General features: G+C 34.4%; 1 pseudogene; it reads left to right on the plus strand.

Annotated features, from left to right (window-relative positions):
• The first annotated feature begins 397 nt into the window (after nt 1-397).
• On the plus strand, nt 398-1639 carry LOC108537112 (uncharacterized; annotated as a pseudogene).
• Nucleotides 1640-6125: the final 4486 nt, after the last annotated feature.

Genomic DNA, 6125 nt, shown 5'->3' on the forward strand with positions numbered 1-6125 from the left:
AAAAGGATATAGAGCAACTGGTAGGAATGCAAAATGGTACAGCCACTTTGGAAAACAGTTTGGCAGTTATTTAGAAAAGTTAAAACATACCCTTATCATATGACTCAGCAATCGCTTCGTACACATTTATCCGAGTAAAATAAAACATATGTCCATAAAACACTTATATTGCATAACACTGTGTCTGCATAACTGTTTTATTCATAATAGCTAAACCCTGAAAAGAAAATTCCAACAAATAGTAATCAGAATAAACAAACTGTGGTATAGCCACACAGTAAACTACTGCTCAGCAATAAAAGGAACAAACTGCTGATCCATATACAGGTAAAATCTAAAAGAGGCCAGGTGCAAAACTACATACTGCATGATTCCATTTATATAAAATCCTAGAAACAGCAAAACTGTAGTAATATAAAGTAGATCTGTGGTTGCCAGGAGCAAGGAGATAGGGTAAAGGATCGACTACAAAAGGGCAGGAACAAACTTTTAGGGGTGATGGAAATGATCCATATTTGGTTGTAATGGTGGAACACAACTGCATATATTCGCTAAAACTCATCAAATTGTACACTTAAAATTGGTGAATTATACTGTAAGTAAATTACATCCCAATAAAGCTGATTTAACAAATAAAAGCAATTAAATATATGTTGAGGACTTTTACACTGGTGGGAATGTTTGATAACTTACCCATCCAAGAAACAGTTCCAACTTGTTAGATTTGAACAGGTAAAAATGTAAATACTAAAAAAAAAAAAAAAGAAAAAAAAATTCAAAAGGTATCAGTGGAACAGTAAGTGTCTCTCTCATCCCTATGACTCTATGCCTTTTACCACTTAATTTATATTCACACGGGAACAATATTGGTATAAAACCAACTGTTCCTATTTAAGGAACAGTTAATTAACAATATGTTAACGGGGTGCTTTATTAAAATAGAAGAATCACTAACTCATAACAATATGCAGGTCATTCTTTTCCAGAGGGGAACCTTCCCCAAAGCCCTTGAAATCTGAATTCTTTACCCCTATAAATCAAGGGTATCAGTAGTCTGACAGCATCTTAGTATCTCACTTCTAACAACCTGCCAATCCTTGTTCTAATATCTTGTGGCAAACACAAACCATTTCTCATCATATGTTAATCTGTTTTTCTTTCTTTCTTTTTCTGAAACAGAGTCTCACTCTGTTTCCCAGGCTGGAGTGCAGTAGCATGATCTCAGCTCACCACAACCTCCGCCTCCGGGGTTCAAGTGATTCTCCTGCCTCAGCCTCCTTAGTAGTTGGGATTACAGACATGCACCACCACACCCAGCTAACTTTTTTTTTTTTTTTTTTTTTTTTTTTTTTTTTAGTAGAAACAAGGTCTCATCATGTTAGCCAGCCTGGTCTTGAACTCCCAACCTTAGGTGATCTACCTGCCTCGGCCTCCCAAAGTACTGGGATTACAAACGTGAGCCACTGCACTTGACCCATATGTTAATCTGGATATACTACAAGTTCGATGAAAATATCCTTAAAGAGTAATTACAAAAATCAAAGCTATTATTCTTGTTCTACAGGAGTTTACAGTATACAAAGAAGAGAAGGTATACAAACAGGGCATTTTTATTAATAATACAAGATACCATATATCTCAAAACAGAGCAGTAAGTGGGAAAGACAGTAAGTATTGCTATGGTGAAAAAAAGAAAAAGCAAAAGTGGACTCAAAGGAGATGGGGGAACTTGACTATTCCTAAAAAACAGGATTTGAAAGAAAAAAAGTGAAGGACGGCATTCGGAGCAGGGCAAAGAACAGGAGAATGACGTAGCTGTGACCATATGAACAACATTTTCAGTGATCAGAGTAGAGACAACATATTTAAGTGGGAAAATAAGAGAGAAATACAAGATTTGAAGCACAGAGCTTATTCAAACAGCATTTATTAAGTACCTACTATATGCCATGCATAGCACTGAAATGAGCTATTTGAAAAGAAATTCCAGACTAAGAAATTTTGTCTTTTTACTCTGTAGCAGGAAAATAGAGTTCTAAAGAACTCATGGCAATTTTATACATCATTATTTTAACCAATCTTGGCAACAAATAATTTTAAACAATAGAAAAACAGAAAGGAAGGTATACGCATATGCTTAAAATCATATAGCCAAAACCAAAGCAAAAATCCCACATCTTCCTATTCCTACCTCTATGCTCCTTGTCTTGCTCTACTGGCTATATCCTTTAGTCCTCTTCATTTTCTCAAGCAAATACTAAATTATTAAAAGAAAAAAATGTGATGCAATAAAAGTAAAGTTTTAGTCAAATGCATATGGCTAGGTTGTACGGGTTGAATTAAAAGGTAAAGAACATGGATAAAATGGAATCTATTAGCACAGGTTGGCACAAAAGTAACTGTGACTTTTGCCAATCACTTTTGCACTAACCTAAAATTAGTGTAATAATCTAGGAATTGGTGGTAGCAGTAGGAACGGAAGCCACTGGATAATGATTCAATTTTGAAAATACCAAGAGATTCAAAGATAACTAGGTGATTAGTAAGTAGAGCCACTGGCAAAATGTAAATATCAAGAAATGAGTCTATTTTGTTGGGAAAATAATCTACTGTGGTCAAATTATTGCCCAAAGTCAAAGATATTAGATCAAACATTTCACAAGTTTCTATCCCTGAAACAGAATAATCCAGAGTTTACTACCATCCTTGGACCTTTTATTCACAAATACTTACCATTTTCTGTCTAGACTTAAAGCCTAGACACCACCATCTATCCAATCCCCAGAGGTATTCATATCTATAAAGCCCAATAAGAGTTTATGCCCACTTCCTGGAAACCTCTAAGAGAGAGCTGATATATCTAAATCTAAAGAAATACACACACACACCCGTGTGTGTGTGTGTGTGTGTGTGTGTGTAATTAAGTCTATCATTGAGCCAAGGCTTTCTTTCAGGGAATCAGGGTTATTTATCAGTCGTAAGTAAATGACTAATCTCTATATCATACATTAAGGCTTGCAACTGAGAAAGTATTTTAAAACCTACATAAAGATGAATCTATCTTCCCTCTTACATGAAAATTATTTCTCAAGGAAAGGTTATATTCATAACTTCTTCTAAGGTCCTGAAGAATTCCATTCACTTATGATATTAATTTTTTAATGAAAATACTGGACTAGTAGCTCTTTAATAATTATAAATGAAGACATCCAACAGAATAACTAGTCTTCAAAAGAGGATAACAAAGAGGATGAGGATCAAAGAAGTAAGAGCTAAACCCAAGTAAAAGCATATGAAACCTGGTATGTGAAGAACAGAGGTCAATGCTGCTCTTTGCAATGGCCAGTAGAGGCTGCCAGTGTACAAGCACACACAGGGCTTCCCCTCCCCGCCTGCCACAGACACAGAGTTGTCAACAAAATAAGAAACATTTCCATGGTATAATATGAAGCCCAGCACTCTAGGCTCATCATAGAGCATCATGAAGCAGCAAACACCAAGTGTCCTTTCAACCGTGGCTTCTGGGTATATGTCACGGGAACAAAAGAACGCCAGAATATTTTTTGAGTACTTTTGAAACATGATCGTATTTAGCCACTGTCTGACCAAAAGAAACCACCAATTCTATGTCATTACCTTTCCAGAAATGATACCTCAAGTTTTATAGACATGTAAAAATGGGTACCTTCCATGAAAAATAACTCAATTTAGGGCCTTCAAAATCCTTATTTGAATAGATGTATTACTCAGCTTCTTCAAATACAGTGAATTGTTACAGCTAAAGGAAATTTTCAGTTACTGAGTACAGAGACATAATTTTTGATCTAAAATTTATAACTATCATTCTTAAATTACAAACACTAACATACTTAAAAGGAATTTATTGATATTCCGCAGTCAGGTGAGATTCTGTCCATCTGCGCCCCTCACCTAGAGCCAGAAACATAAAGACACTCAAGTACACCAAGTGGCAATCACCTTTTAAAATTCATTTCATGAATCTGCTCTACAATTTTAAGAATTATGTATCTGGCCCTTTTTGAGCTCCACAACACTGCTATTTCTTGTAGAGAGAAACTTTGCTGTCAATCACTGCTCCCTTTTGCCACGCAAATATGTGCTGCAGCTTTCACTTGTCACTCCTATTATATGTAATGTAGGCAGCTTAGCACTAAATCAATTTAAGGAACTGCAGGAGTTAAATACATACATTATTATTATGATGACAGAAAAGGCAATGAATGTCTTGCAGCTCCATTTGCTTTCTTTGTTAAGAAAGAAAAAGCTAATTATCTGCAGCTGTCAACCATGAAGACCTAGACCTATTTAAGTCAACATCAGCCTTGGACAACTGAAAATATTTCTCAGATTTTTCCCCGATTGTTTTCTTTTGAAAAAAAAAAAAAAAAGAAAGAAAGAAAACCACATACTTTCATTACAAAATATTAAACATTCTAAAGGGCAATGTAAAAACAAGTTGAAAAATGTAAAACTACATACTTGTATCCCTTTTCATAACCAACTCATTTAATATTTTTTAAAACTGCCTGTCAGTTTTTCGTAATACCCACTCTCTAATTAGTGTAGTCAAAATTTAGAAAAATGCAAAGCATCTCCACATAAATTCATAAAAAGAAATTCAAGTGAAAGCCCAGACTATTGGTTACAATGAAACTATGTTACAGATGATCAAGGGATAAATTCTGTTCATCTATTTAACAAGAGAAAGAAACACACATCCAAAGTTGAACTGCTGCAAAAAGACACAAAATGCACACTGAATTTGTGTTCAATGTAGGAACACCAAAAGGTTATGCTTCTGTGTTCATATACTATTTCATATATATTATTTTCTTTACCTACCAATCTTNGCAATGTAAAAACAAGTTGAAAAATGTACTACATACTTGTATCCCTTTTCATAACCAACTCATTTAATATTTTTTAAAACTGCCTGTCAGTTTTCGTAATACCCACTCTCTAATTAGTGTAGTCAAAATTTAGAAAATGCAAAGCATCTCCACATAAATTCATAAAAGAAATTCAAGTGAAAGCCCAGACTATTGGTTACAATGAAACTATGTTACAGATGATCAAGGGATAAATTCTGTTCATCTATTTAACAAGAGAAAGAAACACACATCCAAAGTTGAACTGCTGCAAAAGACACAAAATGCACACTGAATTTGTGTTCAATGTAGGAACACCAAAAGGTTATGCTTCTGTGTTCATATACTATTTCATATATATTATTTTCTTTACCTACCAATCTTCTATTTTCTCGTCTAGTACCATTAGAATCTAGAACTAAATACTTGGTTTTGAATTTTCTTTTTTCAAATTTAAGGATCAACTTGGGTACTTTTCCAGGACACCCAACAAGGATGAAAACGGTATTTTCAGTAAGTCAAAGATAAAGTCAATATATAAACTATGAAACCTCTCAACGCTGTGTTCTAAAAAGTGGACAAAGGTCATTATTCTTGATTGTGAACAAATTTTTTTGCACTTGTTTTTACTGGTAATGATAAAATATTATTTTCCTATTATTTTCTTTGGAAGAGCTCTTCTTCTCATGGGAATACACTTAAAACTATTTTACAATTTCACATTAAAATACTGTCCAGTTAGCTTTCAAATAATTTTTAGACACCAATATAGATAAATTCAACCGTAAAAAATCAACAGTGTAAGAAAAACATGACATGTGACCCAAAATAATTATAGTTTTAAAAATTATAGCTCATGTTGCAGTGAGCTGAGATCACACCACTGCACTCCAGCCTGGGCGACAGAGCGAGACTCTGTATCAAATAAATAAATAAATAAATAAACAGCTCATGTGTAAGTCCCTAAACCAGCCTTAAAAAGGAAGCCTTTTCAAAGTACACCTGACCTACAACTCCAAGATGCTGATTTGCCACAAGCACCCCCTGCAATCTTCAGGTATCACTACTGTAATCCCCAGTCTCAAATGTGTTAGAGACAAGAAAGAGAAGGTCAAGAACCATTAGTATAAGTAACATAAAAATCAAACACATCTCAGATCCAAAGAATGATATATAAAAATGGAGAGCCAGTCAGGTTTAAGTACAGACATAGACATAGCCTATGTGGTAGGTTAA

Source organism: Rhinopithecus bieti, unplaced genomic scaffold (genome assembly GCF_001698545.2).
Source record: "Rhinopithecus bieti isolate Rb0 unplaced genomic scaffold, ASM169854v2 scaffold_14741, whole genome shotgun sequence".
Classification (NCBI taxonomy): domain Eukaryota; kingdom Metazoa; phylum Chordata; class Mammalia; order Primates; family Cercopithecidae; genus Rhinopithecus; species Rhinopithecus bieti.